At 37.3% G+C, this 20,399-nt stretch overlaps 1 protein-coding gene across 11 annotated transcripts in view; it reads right to left on the reverse strand.

Annotated features, from left to right (window-relative positions):
• Positions 1-20,399, reverse strand: part of ZFPM2 (zinc finger protein, FOG family member 2) — a 434,450-nt gene that overhangs the window by 294,852 nt on the left and 119,199 nt on the right. Inside the window, exon 1 of one of the 11 annotated variants that reach the window (XM_083516560.1) lies at positions 2,718-2,858. The exons of the other annotated variants lie outside the window; for them this stretch is intronic. The gene's annotated coding sequence lies outside the window, so the exon portion shown is untranslated. Of the gene's footprint in view, positions 1-2,717; positions 2,859-20,399 lie in introns of those variants that run through there. 11 annotated transcript variants of the gene reach the window in all.

The raw sequence follows: 20,399 nt of genomic DNA on the forward strand, positions 1-20,399 counted from the left end.
AAGTATCATCATTATTGTTCATCTGATTTACTATATGAGCTTCTTAAATAAAGAATGAGCATAAAGAAAGGAGCACATCTCATCAAAGGGGTCCCATATGCAGAAGTGCAATTATTTCTTTTCATGAATGAAATGGTGAAGTATTTAAAGGCAGGCAGAATGTGAAGATTGCTTCTATGTTAAAGATCCCAAGAACTATATTATACCTTTAAAGGGAAAGGCAACAGGGAATGCTCCCCCCCCCGATGGCTGCTCTAACAAGGCCTCACTTTATCCTCTTCCTCAACTATGAAGAGGCCTTCCTATATAGTCCTCTCCAGACTCCCTCTGATCCTGCCCCCCGCCCCTTCTTTAAATTTCTTGTTATGCGCCTAAAACAGAAAAATACATATTCTTGGCAGGAGGGAAATAAAGCACAAGATTGTCTACTCATAAAAAGGCACTAATAATACAAATAGGTAGCATAACAAAGCTATCCAATAGTTAGCAAATTTATTAGTTAGCAAATGCCACCAACTCTGTTTTGTTTTTAGTTGCTTATTATGAAAGTTCCAAGTTTGCCCTATTAATAAATGTTTACCAAAGTACCTGCAAAACCCACCTATAACCCACAGAAAAGCCTCCAGCACCTTCTGTTTGGGGCAGCTTCCTCATTTCAAGAGCACATTACTAAATGCTTGTTTTTTAAAAAATCAAAAATTGTTCCCTGAATTCTAAACTACCAAACAACTTCTTAATCCATATCAGAAAATCTGATGGTTGCAGTTTGTGGAGGCAACCATTCCCACCCCCCTAAATACAAAACTAGGCTTATGGCACTTTAATTCTACTTTAAAATAAATATTTTTCAAGGGTTCTCTCCCTGTCTGTTATAGTTTATAAAGATGGCTAGACAAAACAACAGTGTAAAATAATCAGTTTTGTACCAAGAATAAATAAGTAGAGCACACGAGTTTACAACAATAAGAAATAACTTTAGCTGGATAATAACCAAATTTGTTGTTCTTGGTTTTGTTCATAATATCTGAATCCAGCAAGACATACCAAGCACATATTTCATAGATGATATTTGATTAGATAGGCAATCTGACTTCCACTCTTACAATAGACACAACACTCTAATCCTGGAGCAGATAGAACAGCAATCACGGTCAACTGCAGGCTGGGTTATGGTGAACCAACAAATGTTGCTAAGTCTGTTACAAAGCTCATCTCTATCATTTTAAAATGTGTTGCTACACAGAAGTGGCAACTGCTTCTTTTTGGCATGTGTGCACACACATACTTTAGCTACTTGAAAGGCTTAGGTCCAGGCTATCTGAAGAACCATATTGTCCCATATGAACCTGCCTGGGCTCTGAGATCTGCCTTTTAATAGTGCTGTGTTCTTTCTACTATCTGTATATTAATAATTTGTTTTCATATTGTTTTAAATCTATTATAGTTGAATTAAACTATTATCATTTATGTTTTTAGCTTTCTGTATTTTATCTGTGTTGTTTTAATTTGCGTAAGCCACTTTGAGTCCTAGTCTGCGAAAACGCAGGATAGAAAGAAATATAATAACAATAACAATAATAATCATGGGGGGGGAGTCCAGTCCCAGGAGTTACTGCCCAAGATTGTACAGTCTGAATCGTCTGTGCCAGCTGTTGCCAACTGACAGCTTATTTCCTTTCTAACTCAGAGAAGCCCATCCCTTTGCCTAGTTTAGCCAAAGGAGGGAGCAACTGGACATTAGGAAAGCCAGGCCCATGGGTACTCACAAGGCCACCTGTTTGCATGTGGCTGAGGAGACAGGCTAGTTGGAACATGTGAGGGAGGAGTTTGGGGCTTAATCACCTGCAAAATCTCTCCTGGCTTCAGAGTGGGAGTGGGAGCAGCAGGAAGAGAAGCATTTGTGTTCATGTTAGGCAGCTCATCCACCAATCCATTTACTCACCCAGCTGGCATGGCTCAATTGGCTCAGTCCTGGTGGGCAGTCAATAAAGCCTACTTGCTTCTTGTCTGTCCCTCAGGTCAGCACTACTTGCCTGCCTACCTACACTATCCTATTCTAACAGCAGCAACAATAGAATTAGTAAGAAAGTAAGTAGTGTGAATTGATGTCCTGCATCTCTCTGTGTGTCTATAGCCCATGTCTGCATGTTATAGCGTGTGTGCATGAGATAGAATATTGAGTACGGATTAGCCATTTTCTTCTTTTTTGAGAATGTACACATGAAGGTAAGAGAGAGTATGCACATGTCTGTCTGGAGATGCATGTGACAGAGGATAAAAGAGTGCATTTAGGTTTCCTCATGTGTGGGTCTGATAGATGTGTATGTGAGAGAGATGGTGTTTATACTTGGAACAACTGAGACCTGCAACAAAACATTCCAGTGTGGAGTGCTCCTGCTCAGGGTTCCAGCTAGACAGGCATGCCCTCCATTCCATTCCTTGTCCTTGGTTTTCCATGTTGTTTGGGGGATTTCTTGCCCCCTTAAGTGGGTTGTAGCACCTTAAATATGATCTGTACTTCTGCAGACCCTGATCTTTCTCTCTTGTGCATGCATGGTGCCATTTTGGCTACTTAAGGATTGGCACTTATCCCTGAACATCGCTAACAGCAGAAATGATTATCTTCCAAATGAAAAATGAACTTCTCTTGATGCTGTTTTGCAGGGTTGACCTAAGACCCACAGCATTTTCAGTGAATTGCTGTACAGGATACTCACTTCAAACATACAATTTTAGCTCATTCTTCAAGTTGTATATTGCTGAGACTTCTTGCTACCCAGCAAAATTGATAATTTTCTGTCATGGATTCAGTGGCTTGCTTTGGGTTAATCCCTTATCTGAGCCTTAGCATTCCTCAGCTGTAAAACAGAAACATAAATTAGTGGCTTGTGACCATGGCTTTTTATAGTCCTCCTGCTGCACGTTAAGAGTTTAACATTAGAATCCCTGTTCTACAGTAACTCTGAAAAGAATTTGTACTTTTACAGGTAAGGGCACCCCAGCACATGACTCATAATCATGATTGGCTGTGCCTGTGAATTGCTATTTTATTACTTGGTCCTTCCACAAACTGACATTCTTTGACTGGTTCTACCCTCAAGCTGCCATTTTGTGACGGGTTTGAGTTGATGGGCTCGTGTCTGTGTGTGTGTGTGTGTGTGTGTGTGTGTAGAGCAAGCATGAAATCTGTAAACTCCACTTTCTAAAGTGTATTCTAATGAATGATCTGCATCAAAAAATCTTTACTAATCTCTTGCACGGAGTGTAATATATGAAATTGTCTCTGAACCACATTCTATTCCCTGCACTTCTGCTTTCCACTCATAATTTAGACAACTCCCATAATTAATTCTTAGAATGTAAATGTCTCATTCCTACTTGCCATGAATCATTTTTAAAATTGCCCTACTTCCTGGCCTACTAATTATTGCTTGTCTGAATTCCATTAGCCCCCCCTCTTCCCACTTCCCTGCTTCCCCAATCAGACAAGTCACACTTTGAGACATCTTGTAACACAAAATTGAAAAACTGCACAAGGTAGATTTAGGATACAAAGTTATTTTTAAATACAGTTATTACCAGCAATTCATTTGCTGGAGGAATTGCATTTAATTAAGGATTATTATATCAAATGGCATTGCTCACCTATACATTCAAGAGAGCAAAATTTATTCCCAAAGCCTTGAAATAAAGTCTGATCTTGCAAAGATACACTTCATACAATCAAATAAAATCACTGCAATGCCAAGAAAATGGCAATGTTTATAATAGTTGCCTCATGAGCTTGCTCCACACTGTTTCACTAAAACTGGAAAAGACTTAGATTCAACTTCCTGCTCAGCTGTGAAGCTTACTGGACAACCTTGGACTCATCACCACCTCCTGACTAACTGTTGAGGATAACATTTATTTATATATTTGCTAGCTTGAGGAATTTATACCCCACTCTTCGGTAAAATGTTCTGGGCCAATTACAAAATGTAAAGTATAAAAAATGAATCTTACACAGAAAATTGAAAATGTGCAAAAATATACTAAAAATAGTAAAAATTACCAGAAGCAGCATAAAAACAAACCCAGCGAATATAAAAACTTATCAAATTGAAAGGTCTGAAAAAATAATCTTAATTGCAAAGTGGCATCAGAGTAGGCAACTTTCCCTAGGGAAAGCACTCCACAACTGAGAATGCCTTTCCCTGTCAGCCACCCACCATACCAGTGTGGTGTAGTGGTTAGAGTGTCAGATTAGTCCCTGGGAGAACCAGGTTCAAACACCCATTCACTCATGGAGCTCACTGGGTGACCTGATCCAGTTACCTTCTTTCAGCCTAACCTACTTCTCAAGGTTGTTGTGGAGATACAATGGGAAAAGATAGAATCAAGTACAGCACCTTGACCTCCTTGGACAAAAGGGATGGATGGTGGTACCTCAGTTGGCAAGGAAGGGCTTTTGATGAGAGGGACCTTAAGTATCATTCAGATACTCTGGTCCCAAGCCATGATGGGTTTAAAAGTCCAAAACAGCACTTTGAATTGAGCCCATATATAGTGAAGCCCATAAATGCCATCCCTAGTTACTAAGCAGGATACAATTATTAATAGATTAATGACCAATGTTATTTCCCCCTCAAGTCACAGAATATTCTTACATTCCTTTATTAAGACAAATGAAGAAAATACATAGAGGTTGGATCCAGAATTTAATGAACATAGGTCTTCTCAAGGAATGGAGAACTCTCATATATTGGCTCCTATTCCTCCTGTAACCCCCTGAACCCCAAGTTCTGGAGTGCTGGGAAAGCCTCCGGAACAACCTGAATTGCATTGCAGGGTATTCTAAATCTGCCTCTGCCCCTTCTATTCATGGAAGGAAAGATTTGGTTCCAACTCACTGAAACCCTTGAAACACATTCTAAGCCCTGTCAAACTGTACATATTCCATTATTTTCAGAGCTATATGTTGCATTATCTGAACAATTAAATTGAGAAAGTGTTTTGGAAGAATAATGAAAATGCTAACTTTTGTGAATTCAAGCATGCACCCTACAAAATTCCCCTAATGTGCTGCTGCTGCCTTCCCTGCTTACACCAGCACAACCTTAAGAAATGCATACATTCTAGACATGACAGGGAGAAGATGTGAGACACCTGCCCTTCAATAAGCTATAAAAGTGCTACAACTGATCAAAGCAACAAATTCATTTCCAAGAGTAAAACACTGCAGGTTTCTTCCATGTTTTTAGCTGTTTCTATTTGATCTGTAAGCTACCTTGATTCCCATTCTGGGGAAAAGGTAGGCTAACTTCACCAACAGATACCAAGCAACTTCACCAACAGATACCAAGCAGCATGGCTATGTACCAAATCTCAGGTGTCTTTAGGGCCTGGGAGACTGAGAAAAGTAGGAAGCCATCACTGTGCCTCATAATGCAGCACGGTTATGGAAAAGCCTTTGAACTACATATTCAAAATTTTATACTGGGAGTTCAAACAACAATCCCTTTTCCAACCTGTACATTCTGCTTATCTTTCAAAAGAGCCAATGCATTGCAGTAGACCCTGTTGTAGTTTGACCTCATATAGAACTATGTTCAAATTCCACTTCAGCCAGGAATACAGACTTGATAACTGCAAAATGGGAGTAACAGTGACCGGAAAATAACATTTTTGTACAATGAGCGTAGCATAAAGATCACAAAGCACACTGCAATTAAAAACTTTAAGTGGTATCTGATTGAGTCATACTCAAAGTAGACCCATTGAAATCAACCACCTTAAGTTAGCCATTACTGCCTTAATATTATTAAGTTCAACAGTATACTCTGATGGGGCTGGTTAGGTGAATCCTACAAACAGTATCTGCATAGATCACTGTGATGCTATAGTGCCTGTAGTAACATAACAACATCCTTGGAAAAAAATGTGTGATGTCAGCATGTGCTTATGAGATCGTTTTGCTACAAAAGTCAATCCTCCCTCCCTGAAGCACCTCTGTATTGGGGTTGGACCATAAAAAATGTACAAAATAGGATAACTATGAAAATTTGCTTTTAGACAGCTAAAATAGTATTTAAGAAAATTTCTAACTTGAATGTATTTTTCACATTTTCTAAAGTTCAGCAATGGTATACGTTAATGGTATTAACATTGCGGAAAGTGAAAATAAATTACAATAAAAACAAGGCATCTGTCATAAATGTACTTTTCTGCACACATTGATGGCGCTTGACTTACTTTTCATCACAGTAATGAAAATAATATTCAGGGAACTATATAAAAATACAGATGTTCAATGCTCATACCTCAGCTGTACACACCTACTGCAACTCTGCTTCCTACTTACCAAGTATTCTGAGTTTAAAACAGAGCAGACTGCAGTTTTGATAACATCTGCTACAACAAATAACAAAAAAAAGAGTGTGAAGTCTGATGAATGTTTAAACAGAACATTTTTTATGGATCAGCTAAATCTTTTCTGCTTTTTAATTAAAAGTAAAGAAAATGGAACTTAATTATCCTGTAAAGATTAGCTTGTGGGCATCTTCCTGTAAATTACTTCTAATTGAAAGCAAATTGTCAAGTGACATTCAAAGTACTGTCCTTTAAAACACAGCTGTTCTATTGCTGATTTCAGTGCATTACTGTGCTTCCTTGTTACAATATGGCATATTTGAATATTTTAACAATTTTGCCGCATTTGTATAGATTTCCTTTTAGTATATCTTAATCACATTTCCTCTTCCAAAATATAAAAAGAAACACTAGCATCCATATTTTACATCACTCTCATTTTAACATTCATGTATTGGAATTGCTACTGAAAGTTCACTTGGCTTAAAGCCTGCTACATCCAGAGGGGGAATGATCACCAGAATTAAATGGCACAATCAACCCAAAACAATACACTTAAAGAAAGAAAAAGTAATTCCTTTATTTTTTTATTGCTGGGTCAGAGTTTGCTGATACTTGCAAGATAACCACATTAAACAAGTTCAAATGATGTTTGTAAACTAAAGTGCAGATGGAACCCCCTTTAAATACTTCATTTCATCTTCTGCAGAATAAAAATATATAAGGAGATTCTCCTTTTTTACCAAATATATTTGGCAAAGGTGAGATAGAATGAAAACTGAATAGGGCAGTGAACCTCAGCAAAAAACAATGAACAATAAATACCACGGTTGATTAAGCATGGAAATAGTACATTTTAAGATGCCTTAAATGTATCTATTTTATTTAATTGGGCAGGTAGTTCATTTATTTATTGTACTTATATCCGACTCTTCAACCTTGCAGGATTCTCAGAGCAACTAACAAATCAAAAGTTACTGATTAAGAAAATCAAAACACTCTAAAAATCAAGTAAAATAAGCAACATAATAAATCATTCTGAAGCCATTTTAAAAAAGAATTTATAAAAGTGCATGGATAATACTGTATCATTCAAATGATCTGGGAGTTCTTAATGCATGATGAAGTGAAGTAGTGTGGACCTGATGACTGCCTGGAATGCATGCTCCATAGGAACTAATCAAAGTTTTCTGAATTCAAAAGACTTACCGGTATATATGAGTGAAAAATAAATTCAGAGATAGATAAGGACAGATCCCACCATGTTCTACAGGTCTTACTTTAAGTTTTCTTATCCCATCACATCATATCCAATCCAAGGCTCACTTTTGGGCTGGGAGAAGGCAAATGCAACAAGGTAAGGTGCTGGAGAGGAGTCAGCATTTGCTCTCTGTGTTCATTTTGATATAAAATGCAGACCTTCCATCCCCACTTTACAGGCAAGCACATGTTTTAATGAAGTGTGTGGTTTGACCCTAAATGTAGGTAGCAGCATCACATTTGCGAAATGCCCTCCCCTTAACCAATGTTGTTATAGCTCAAGGACAAAGCTCTTCCACAAATCTCCAGTATTTTAAATGTCTCACTTTTTTATTCTATACCGAGTTTGGTTATTGTTTTATTGTTGATGTATACATTAATATTGTCTAATTTATTATTTTCTGTCTTAGTATAAGGATTAATAAAGGGGCAGGGTATAAATCTTTCAAATAAATAATAATTATAAATTATTTGCCAACATTTTAACCTTATTTTCTTGAACCAGCATGGGAACATAATCCAAACAAGACCAACCTTGAAGATTTTAAATAACAGGATGCTCAAATGACAATCAAGTCTCCTCTTTTGTAAACTATGGAAAACTGGAAACTGGGAAACTGAGTCAGCTATTGGTTAAAACTTGCAGATGGTACTGGATTGTGACCATTAGCTGCAATCTAGCAGCCCAATCTAAACACGATTTCTCAAAATTAATACTTTAAACTAAGTATTTCAGCCCTAGGTCACAGTGCTAAAAACACATAATATTGTGTAAGCCCCTTGAGCTCAATGGGACTAACTTCTGAGTAAATGTGTTTAGGACTGCAGTTAATTCCCAGTGAAATTGATAGGATTTATGTGCACCTAGCTCTGTGATGGATTGCAGAATTGTTATACACATGTTTTGTATAAGACAGACAAAACTATTTAATATTAATATATTAATAGTAATTCACTTTGATAAGTCATTTAAAAAGCATTTGTTAGCCGCCATTAATCAGCTCAGTTAGAATGTAACCTTAACCGAAAAGAACTGTTTTTGTTTTTTAATTAGATCCTCTTTGAAACTATGAGATTTCACTGTAATGGATAAGAATAAACCCCTTCTGCTTCCCTTGAGGGAACTTGTTTTATCACATGCATATAAACATTTTTTTAAAAGGTGGAATGCATGCTATTTCAGTACTTCATATAAAATGTACAAGTTAGACTTCATAATCTAGATCAGTCTGGGGACTCACGTGGAGTCAGAGTAAGGGAGGCAGGGGCAGGGGCAGGGGCAGGGACAGGACCAAAAGTAGCCACCCGCAGATCTAGATCTGGACAGTGCATCCTCTTCTTCTGAGTCCCTGAGGCCAGTGATGGGAACTGAGAAGGAAGAGACTGAGCATGAAGTACAGGTATGAATGCTCTGTTAAGTAAAGGAAAAAAGGCCAGACTTCTAAGCTAGGTCATGCTGGAGGCTTCAGACTGTCAGACAATCGCATGGGTCAATGTTGTAAATCCTATTCCCTTTTCTATCCAAAGAGGGTTCTTAGCACATAAAAGGTCATGACAAGACAGGTATCACAAATTGGGGATCACTCTTCCTGCAATTCCAGGAACATTTAATAATGTTCCAAGGCTTTCCAAGGGTTCTCTAGTCTCCATCATTTTAGGGAATGTGATGCGCAGTAGCACTGCTGTGCTGGAAGGCTGTGTGTGTCTGTGGAAAAGCGAGCTTTGTAGGTTCACAATCAGAGGCAATTCGTCTGGAAGAGCAGATTTCTAGGCTTGGTCAATCTGAAGGCTGCAGAATGCCAGCCAATCACACACGACAAGGTTGTGAATCCAATGGGTAAAATCTACCAGGATCCTGAACAAGTGGATACAATATGAAGTTAAAAGGTGGCAGTGAAGTGATCTGGGAAAATCTGTTGGAAACAGCAAGAGGAAGAAGAACCTAAAGGAAGCATCTGGGATTCTGTAAAAAGGGTGTTTTTCATCTGGAAAAAACTGTTGTTCCATACTGCACTTTTCAAAGTACATGAAACCTTTTGAACTGTTTTGCATGGGATGATCATATTCCTTATTTTAAATGCCAGTCTTCTAGACTAGCTGAGTAATTCCAGCTCTTCACAAAGTATTTTATACACCTTTTTCATTAGTGGCTTTAGAAGGGCACAACTGTGCACCAGATAGCAGCTTAAACCAGCAGATTTTAAAGCCCCTGTTTACATTACTTTTGGGTGTTAAAATGATTTTAAAAAAAAACAATTATTCTCAAAGAAAACAAAAATATTTGAATCTGATTAAATGAGTCAGCAAATATTAAAACTAGAAATGTGTAGTATCTCTTACTTAATTTCCTCAGACTTTGCTTCTCTACACTTTTAAATATATGTGGAGAGTTTGGGAAATATATCAGATTTCCTTTATTTCATGAATAACTTATGCACATGCAGACACTGCTGTTGGTTTCTCCCTCTTAAAAAGGAATTATGCAAAGTGGCACAAATTATATCAGTAGGGTGATACATGCATGGTCACTGGTTGACAGAAGGGTGCACAGTCAACTATGCAGCAGACTGTATCTTGAGACTTGACCTGAGATACCTTCCAAGTTTTTTGACTATGTACATTTCATTAAGAGGAATGCAGTGCTGACAGACAGACATCCATATTCACATGTCTACTTGATGTGTATTCTGTCTCTGTTTTCCCCTCCACTTAGCTTGTACAATAATATATGTATATATCCAATTTCTACCACCCCACCATGGAAAATAAATTGGCCAGAGTTGGACACAAGGAAGATTTAGGGGAAATGCCAGCAGAATGATATACACATCAGAAAATCAAACTGATTTCTGCCAGCAACTCAACTTGAAATGATGGGTGCTTAACTACTAAATAAAGTTTAAAAAGTAATCTTAAATCCAGCATACTCTTCCCTGAGCCTAGCCACTCCCAACTTTCTGTCTTTTTCTTCTTCCTAAGGCCCTCCGAGTCCTTTGTAAAAGCTACTCTTAGGTGAGACTAAACAGATCAAAATCCTATGTGGCAGGAATTTAGCTTTATAGGGTTGATAATGCTGAACAGTTCCCATACTTCAGGAACATGGGGCTAGCAGCTCAAAATATGTACATGTGCTCATAAGAATAACATAAATCAGGGCAGCCCAACTTTTCATACCAAGTGGTCCACAAGAGTACTTCAACACAGAACCCGCGGGTTGCACTTGGACCACTTGTTGGACCATTGGACATAAATTAACACATGCAACCAGCTATCTTAATGTCAACCTGTATGACTAAAAGGTAGTATCAAAGGAATAGAAGTCTAAATAATTCTTTAAACAGCAAATACAAAACCCATGGTTTTTAAAAATAGACAGACATAATGCATTATGAACATTTGCAAGAAAACAAAACAAACAAGAGGAGAGTTATAAAAGCAATTTTTCTAAAGCAATAAGCAAACAAAACTCCTAATGATGAAAAACTGTTACATCACAACTACAAAGTATACCAGTGGTTGCCTAGTAGTTCACACAAACAACAGCTGAGATGGTAAACAGCTCCTAGCTTGTACTTCATCAGGCTAGTAGTGTAAAACTTCATAATTAAATGGAGTAAAGTCCAAAGAGACTTTTGGTGTGCTCCCTTGGTGTGCCTTGGTGTGATTTTCATAGAAAGGTAGTCAGACCTGCTTTAACCCCTGTTGCTACTTAGAAAAGGCATTTTACCATATAAACTATAACTGAATCCTAAATTGGACATTAAAATAAGGCTGCAAACCTATTGTTAATCCTATCAAACTGAAAAGGATTTATTTCTGATAAGTTTTTCTCCATCTCTTGTAATACTCAGTATTAACCAATGTTGGGTGATTCAGGACAGATGAAAATAAGTATTTCTTCACATAACATTTAGTTAAACTATGGAATTTACAACCACAAGAGGCAGTGAAAGTTACCAAACTGAGTGCTTTTAAAAAGGATTAGCCAGTTACATAATAGATAAAGTGACCACTAGCTACTACCTCCAATATCAAAGGCTGGGGATCACAAACGGGAGAGTGATATTGTCACAGGCATCTCATTAAATAACTGTGAAAATAGGATGCTGGAACAACTGAGTCTTTGGTCTGATCCAGGAGGACTCTCTGTAAGATCTTATGAGCAGATGGGTTAGGATCATTAATGTGAAATATATAATTATCTCTCTTTCAGGCATGCTTTCCCATCCTGAAATGGACTACCCGTCTATTTTTAAAATAATGCCGCCACTGGCTATTTTGTCTACTGAATCAGGAAGCAGGCAACAGTGCAGAATAGAAGACAGCAAGAACACCTTCTGCTCCAACTCTATAATATTTTAGACAGATCCTTAGTCCTTTCTGATCCTGTCTAACATTTAGGATATACATGTCATAGGGTGGCCACCTACAGATGGTGCATCTTTTGTAGTAAGATAATCACAGTATTTCAAAAGAAAATTTAGCTGTCAGTACTAGAGTAGCATTTTTCTGATATGAAAAGTATCAGAAAACTACCCACCTGGCAGTATAAAGTGGTATAGCCCAGGATCACTCTTACCATTTTATCAGCTGTTTTGGATGAACGAGAACACCATATCATTAATGTGTAAAACTGATATTCAAGGAAGACTAGCTGATGCAAAGAAACCTAACTGTAAACATCTAAAAAAGGTAATAACAAGATGCCGAAAGATGAATACCCTACTCCCAGCCCAGGTCATACATTTCAATAATAATCTTAAATTGATGTGTCAGCAAAAGAAGCCTTATAGTAAACAGATAAACAGAAAAACAGTAAGTAATCAAAATGAGAGAATGTTCACAGTAGGCTTCTGGAAAAGGGGAGTGAAGGCTAAATATGAAAATCAACTGAAGCTCAACCAGCATAAATATATACTCCATAGTGATCACTGCAAATCTATGTAATAAAATCAAAGCCACAATTAAACTATGTGTGGGGTGAGTAGAAAGATTCAGTATAGCGACTGAGCAGAAATAACTTGTCATGCTAAAATTATTTTACAATATTACTTAGCACAGAGTTGTTCAACACTGAGAAAGGTTTTGTAAGAAATAACCAAATAATATTAGTCCTTCAAAGCGGAAAAGTAAACATTCATTGTTAGCATAAAACTTAATGGTTGCTTAGGACCACTTCCTGTGGGTTGGAACTGGTATACATACATATACATATTATAGCAGAGCTTTGGACTTCGGACTTTTGGGGGCTAATTTCCAGAAGTCAGACGAGCAGCATGGTACTTAGATATTTCAAGACATCTTGATTCTCATAATTCTTTTTGCCAAAAATGGATACCAAACCAGTGCATACCTTCCATGATAACTAAAGATCAATAGTAATGTATCATTTTCTGTCCTGAACTAAATCAGGATCATCAAATATAGGCAAATTTGTATAACTAATAAAATAATAAATAATATTCTTTTTTTCCACAGTATGTTTTGCTATGTGCTTTCTCAGTTACTCACACCTGCACAGATGCATCATCTAAAATTACCCTCCCTCAACATCTGATTCCCCCCTCCACCCTGAACTTCCACACTGAAATTCACTGAGATCTCATGTGCATAAAACTTGTGAGAGCAAAATAAACCCATACTCCTGCAAAGTCAACAGCTGACTGCTCACTTGATGGTCATCCTACTGGTATCTTTCAAATATATGTTGACAAAGGCCCTGTGCCTTTTACATTAGAATTGTTAGCCCTTAGTCAAGAGTTTTTCATCTTGTTCTTTTTCCAACAGATAGCTCATGAACAAAAAAACCACAAAGTAAAATTTGTGGGTTTTTTAATACGGAATGAGTTCTCATTTATAACCTTGTAAGTAATATAATTTGTTAAAATTTATATTCCACTATTCCACCGAGGAGCTTGTGACAGCTTGGGAAGCGATCTCACACCTGGATACTTCTCAGGATCAGACTCCTTAGTCTCGGCAGCTCATTCATGTCATGTGCCATCAGATTATTCTCTGAGTCTCAAATAACTATTAGGCTATATTATTATTGTCAGACAATAATACTGTATTCACATTAGTGCCATTTACTCTATATTAATTCCATATTAAAATGCATTTTACTAAACAAATAGTATTTCATCGAGCAAATGTGCGCCAAGAAATTCAAGTACATTTAAGCCACAGAGACACACTTCAAGGTCTTTACATTTCTTCTTCTTGCACAACAGACGGTGCAATGTAAATGAATTCTAAATCAGACACAATTGCCATTGGCCCCTGCACAATGTTGAGAGGACTGACGAAGTAAGCCTGTGCATGTTTCACCAAAAATAAGTTCTACTGCATTCAGTGGGGCTTAACCCCAGATAAGTGTAAACAGGACTGCAGCCTGAGGTTGTATTTTGACTGCGGTTGCTTGGGGTCTAAGGTTAAATATCAACATTCTGTCTAAAATCCAACAAGTTCTAATAAGAATTCTGACTAAAAAGCGACCTTATGGAATAATCATAGAAAGCTTCTTTAAAATAATAGAAGCCAACTTGTACCCTATACTTTAATAAGCCTAACAGTCATAACCTTATATAAACACTCTAATATACTGCTAAGTATTTCTCTGGGCTAAGGAAAAATAAACAGAAACCTACTTTTCACAGTAGCGCACCTTATGGACAACATATAAAACTCCACAGCTGTTCTGTGAGCCATTAATGAATGCAAAACAGTTTGTGTTTTGCTACACTGCTACACCATGCTACCAATATCTAATCTATTAATGAAAAGCATTTTCACGTCCTCCAATATGAAATATGGTACATATGTTACATTTTTTAAATATAAACTGCACATGCATTCCTTGCATATATGAGCTACTATTGTGGTCACTGTATACAAAGTAATGAGCTACACAGATGTTCCCCTATTTTAACTTATAAAAGCCTGCCTGATGGGTTTCTTTCACAAATAATAGGGGAAAATATTTCTAGAATTCAAGCTCTTTGCTGCAGCATGAGTGTTCAGTTTTTAGATTAACCAACAGATGCACAAAGCAATCAGGTACAGCCATGGGGGAAATCCTTCTTGCCCTCTGGAAGGCCTGTTTACTGTCACAGATGGAATTCAAACACGGATTTTTTAATAAAGCATAGGTTGCCACCATTTTGTCAAAGTCTCAAGGCAGATGGGAAAAGTGGGACAGCAGAAAACTTCCATACTAAAAGCATTGTATCTGCACACTAAACCAGGCCAGTATCCACTCCCCAGAGCTATCTCTGTATCATGTGGCCTGAATATCCAGGATAATTTCAGTTAATATATCTCATCTTTTTTTATGCACCCCTTCCAAAAGCCACTACTTTTCTTCCTTTTAACTTTACAGTTGTGTGCAGCCAAAGAAAACAGACCATAAACTGAAATAAGACTTCCAGTTTAAAAGAACGAAAAGGATTGATTAGGAAGGATTTTTTAAAAGAAAAATGTATTCAAAAATATGCCAATTATTTAAACATAAGGCCACATCACTGTAATACTTAAGTGTCTGAGGAAGTAACTGTAATTGCACAAATGTTTTAAAAGAACTCTGTAAACAGCCATTTAATTAGCCAAGCCAAAAGCCAGAATTGAACTGAGCATTTTGCTCAGGCTTGATCAGGTGCTTATTGACAATGTTTTCATGCATGAAGATGCTACTGAAAGAGGCAATATAGAGGATTACTTACTGCATAAATAAGGAAAGTAAATAATACTATTGTTTATCATTTCAACAAAACTTTTAATTTGCAAAGTGCTTTTGCAATCTTCATTCTGCGTGATTTTACACCATGCTATGAGGCAGGTTGCTGTTATTCCGGCACTCACTTATTAATACATAGGGGACAGCAGCGGACAGGAATTACTTTACCAATTCAGTATGCTTTGCCAGCTTCTTCCTTACCTGGCAAAATCAGATCTAACCTCAGTTGTTCACGCTCTATTCACTTTCATCATGGATTAATGGCCAGCATTGCTGGGGTTGAACTAAGGGTACCTTCCAACTCTACAATTTTACGATTCCATGATTCTATGAGGGGCTGTCTGTGAAGAAACTCTAGGTACTTAAATTGGTTCAAATGCCATGGAAAGATGATGCCTGGGCTTAGTTGGCCAGTCACATTATTCCAAAAATTTTATAGCTTTACTGGTGACCAATTCAAGGCACTGACTATAGCCTTTAAAGTCCTAAACATCCTGGTAACAAGGTATCTCATGTATTACTGTCTTTCATTTGACTTCATGTCTCCTCACCAGGAGAAGTCCAGGTGGTGGTGACAGACAAAAGTGTCTTTTAATTTGTGGTATCAAAATTATGGAACAAACTGCTTTGTTTCAGCAGGTGTTTTTTATTTAAACCCTGCCATATGTGGTTTTTATGATATTTTACTGCTGTTGTTTCATTAATGTTTTAGTGTTAGGATTCTATATTAATTTATTTTGTGATTTTTAAAAAAGATTTGTCATAGGAAGGCAGATTACATATACTTAAACAAACAAACAAACAAACATTCTCATATTATTGATGGAGAATAGAGAGTGGCAGATGTAATTTTCCCACAGTGGTTGTAATGAGTTCATAGCGGGGTAAAATCTAAACCCTGATCTTCCACATAAAAATAAAACTTCCAGAACACTGGCTCTTAAAGAATAAATTAAAGGCCTACCTAATAAAATGCAGGAAACATGATCTATTTATTTATATTGAAACAGATACTAACCTTTTCCCTTTATGAATGACCATACACATGACGAAGAAGTTCACAACTGAGATCTGTACCTTTAAGGCATGAAGCTAGTGACTCTGCTGCAAAATCACTGTCAAAAAGGATGCCTTGCATTCATCACTCCATCAGGTTTGTTCAGGGCTCCAAGACACACTTCAGAGTTCAACACCGATCTGACTACTAGCATGATTTTTGGGTGCCTGTTTGCAGATGCAGCCGAGTTATCAATTCGAACAGACACACAATCCGGGTCCAATGTCACTTCTCCTCATTATGTTAATAGTTAATACATGCAAATGAAAACACTCTAGCAATTTGATTTCTTTGAAGATAGTTTGCATATTGTCTTAGCCATAATGACTGTACACTTCTCTCAGTCTCGATTTATGCAAGGCTAGTTTAGTTCATTTTTATCAGCTCAAGTTCATTTTGGCTGGTACTGGAATGTATGTGTGTTTTCTTTTTTACCTTTCACCTAATTACCATTCAGGTACCATAAGCAGATTTTTCATGCTATTGGTGTTTTTCTTAATTAAGAAACAAATGAATTCTCTCTAGCAAAAAAGATGGAACAACAGAATAAGATGCCAGAGGCTGATGTTCTGCTTCTTAATTGAAGCTGTTCCATTGTTAGGTGTCTGTTGTGAAAGGGCAGAAGTGTCATGAGTTTAGTGAGAATGGTATATAAATAACAGCTATAAGCAGTAGCATTGAAGTTAAGAATGGAAAAGGAACATCAGCTTTTATAGACACAGCACCTCCTGTTTTCAAAGACAAAAACTTATTGCAAACACACACACTTCTTTATTTGCTAAAGGTTTCTGGTTCTTCTAATCCCAGCCCACAGAGAAGTGTTTCATTTTCTTTTGTCTATTATCTGCATGCTGCTTATGTGCTCATGGTGTTCAGCTCTGGAAGCAACCAGAGACCCCAGTGAGAAGAATTTCATCTCTGCTGTTCCATTCTTCCAGTAAAATATTGATATTAATTTATCATTTTTAAAGAAATGTTTTGTTCCCCTTTTACTTTCTGCCTGTATTTACTTCTTTGTGAACAATTAAACTTAGTAAAGCATTTAATATTTTTCAGATACTCTGCAACAAGCCTATTCCCAGGCTCATCTAGAGCTGTGGAAATTGAAAACCTTTTGAGACCACTGTATTATACTTTCATCGCACTGTTCATACTATCAAGCATGTGCCAGCATTCCACAAATTGGGAGCCACCGCAGAAAAGCCCTGTTCTTGTGTTGCCACCCCACAGACCTTCGTTGAGTATTTTTATATTTAAATAATTATATAATGCATATAAACAATGGTCTATATTCAGCTTTATCTGATAACAGTAAGAAAACCAATGTTTAAAAAAGTTACAACTTAAACAGACTACAATGTTGCAAAATAGTACCCCACACAATACTAAACAATTTGTTAAAAGAAACAACAACTTTAAAAAATACTGTATTAGCTGCAATCATGTTACTCAAATACCCATTTGAAAAATTATATAATTCACAATATGGAGTGGGGCTGAACTGCATCATGAACCTTATTCCAATAATGAATGAAAATGCTCCGATTTGTAAATAAATCACAGTGCTATCTTCCCTCTCTAACTCTGTTCACACTTGTAAGTTGAACTGGATACCTCATATTCCATACTCTCATGCGCCAATTACAGGCAACTCTCCATTTGTGTGGGAGTTGCGTTCTGAGGCACCATGTGCATCAGTGGGGCACGCGTACCCTTGCCCTGTTCCACTCCCTTCCGAGGCCAAAAACAGTGTGCGCACCAGCAGTCACACATGCCTCAAATGCACTGAAAAAGTTGTCTGTATCTAAAGAAGGCAAGCTGATCTTCAACTTATGATGGATGTCCAACAATGAGGTGGTTAAGAAATGAGTCATCATTTCTACATCATCTGGTATAACTATACCCGTTTTATATCTTTATCATCAGGTCCAGTGGTAAATCACTACATGCTGAGTATTGTTAATGCAGAGGCACACAGAAAATCTGTCCAGAGGTATATTCTTTGAGAAGTGAAAGAAGGGATGCCTTGTTGTCCCAAGTTTTTTGATGAACCTTTTGGCACAACCCCCTCGTTCTCATGCTCTGCCTGTAACTTAGCCTAACATACTTCTATGTTTACCCCTTCCTCCAGTTCCCTACCCTTTATCTGTTGATCCCCATGTATTAAATTTTAGACTGTAAGCTTCTAGGGGCAGAGACCTGTCTTCCTACAGTGTGTAAAGTGTCATGAACACTGATGGTACTATATAAATGAATAAAGAATCAACTTAGTGGGAAATTTGGTACTCAGTACCCAATTCCTCGGTATAATAAAAAATTCTTTTTATTTTTAAGAAGTGCTACACATTCATAATTGCCAACTGATGATTCAGTGGCAAAATTCCCATTAATTTTAATGGATCTGGATGGCACCCAATAGTAATTAGCCACTAACATGACAGAAGGGGAAAAAACAATTATATGAAAGCAGGGTGGGGAGCTGTCACTCAAGGGAGGACAGAAGTGGGGATTTTGTTTTGTTCAATAGCTCTGGGGGAGGATATACATATACTTTTAAAAACAAAGATATACAGTACTGCAAAAGAACTGAAACCGATGGCCCCATTTCTAGAAAATGAAAGCGTATGTCTATCTCTCCTCTTTTACAGACACAAGGATATGGAATGCAACTTCCTGTTTAACAGTAAATACTGTAAAATAGGCACAACCATCACTGCCAGAACCAAATGCCAAAAAATGCAGGGTATGTGTCATAAATGCATTTTGAAATGAGAACGATGGGAAATGTGAGAAGAGTATTTTCTCTCACTAATTTCCTTCCTCTGAATCTCTCTGTTTCCTTTCTGTCAAGCAGAGTCAAATCCAATATATACCATAAAGCTTCTAATATGCAATTTGTCTATAAGTTTTAACAAGACACACTTTTCTAAATAGCCACATTAAAAACTGAAAATGCTATATCATGTTAGGAGAAATTAAATGCAACACTCTCCCATCTTTTGCCATAGGTACTGTATTAACTCTGTTGACATCAATGTAGTCACCTCATCTTTAACACCAGAATAAAGTATCAGGAGAATGAAGCCCAATGTATCAGTCGTTCAGTAATTAATTACACAGAGCTGTAATTACTGTTTGCAAATGGAGCCATACAGTGGTAGCCTCCCCATGATAAAAACAAACCTTCCTAGGTTTTTCTAACCACTGGGTTCTCTCTGTTGCACTTTCAGCTTCATCTTCCCCAGTCAGTCTCTGACCTCCTCGCTTGGTGTCTCTGCCAAATTCTTGGCACTGAAAGTGAGGGGGAAGAGGCCATACCATAAGCGTGTTGATAATGAGGAGATAGAAATAGCAAACCAGCTGGATTGCCCTAATAAAGTATGTCTGGGATTCAGAGACACAACAACTCACTGCTCATGGAACAGTACTGTGCTTTTAACCCTCTGAATTCTAGTCTGAGTCTTTTCCATGATCCCTAGTTCCACATATTTGGAGAATATGTGCTGCAGGTATGCTGTTGCACTTATTTATGTATGTATGTATGTATGTATGTATGTATGTATGTATGTATGTATTAGCTGCACTTTCTGGTAGGTGATACCCATAGCAGTTTTTTTTACAGAAAGAAAACAGCAAAACAGATTTTCATAAAACAAGTTAGCCACAGGATTACTGGGTTAGTCTGTCTTGTGACACCTTAAAAGACTTAACTAATTTGTTATGATGTGAGCTTTTCTTGAATAGCCCACTTCATTCTAGTCTCTAGTCTACAGAAGGTTACGCCATAATAAATTTATTAGTCTTTAAGGTGCCACAAGGCTGTTCTTTATAAAACAGTAGCAGCACAATTCTATATTACTAAATACAATGTTGCTTACACATTCCTGTTAGTTTAGGATGCCTGCCTGATAGTTGTATTTTCTTGTTTTAACTATATTGCTTGAATATGTTATTGTGTACAGAGTTCTAGTTTGGAGTATTGGGTAGAATTGATTTAAG

The sequence above is a fragment of the Podarcis liolepis genome (genome assembly GCF_965112155.1).
Source record: "Podarcis liolepis genome assembly, chromosome: 8".
In the NCBI taxonomy this organism is placed as follows: Eukaryota; Metazoa; Chordata; class Lepidosauria; order Squamata; family Lacertidae; genus Podarcis; species Podarcis liolepis.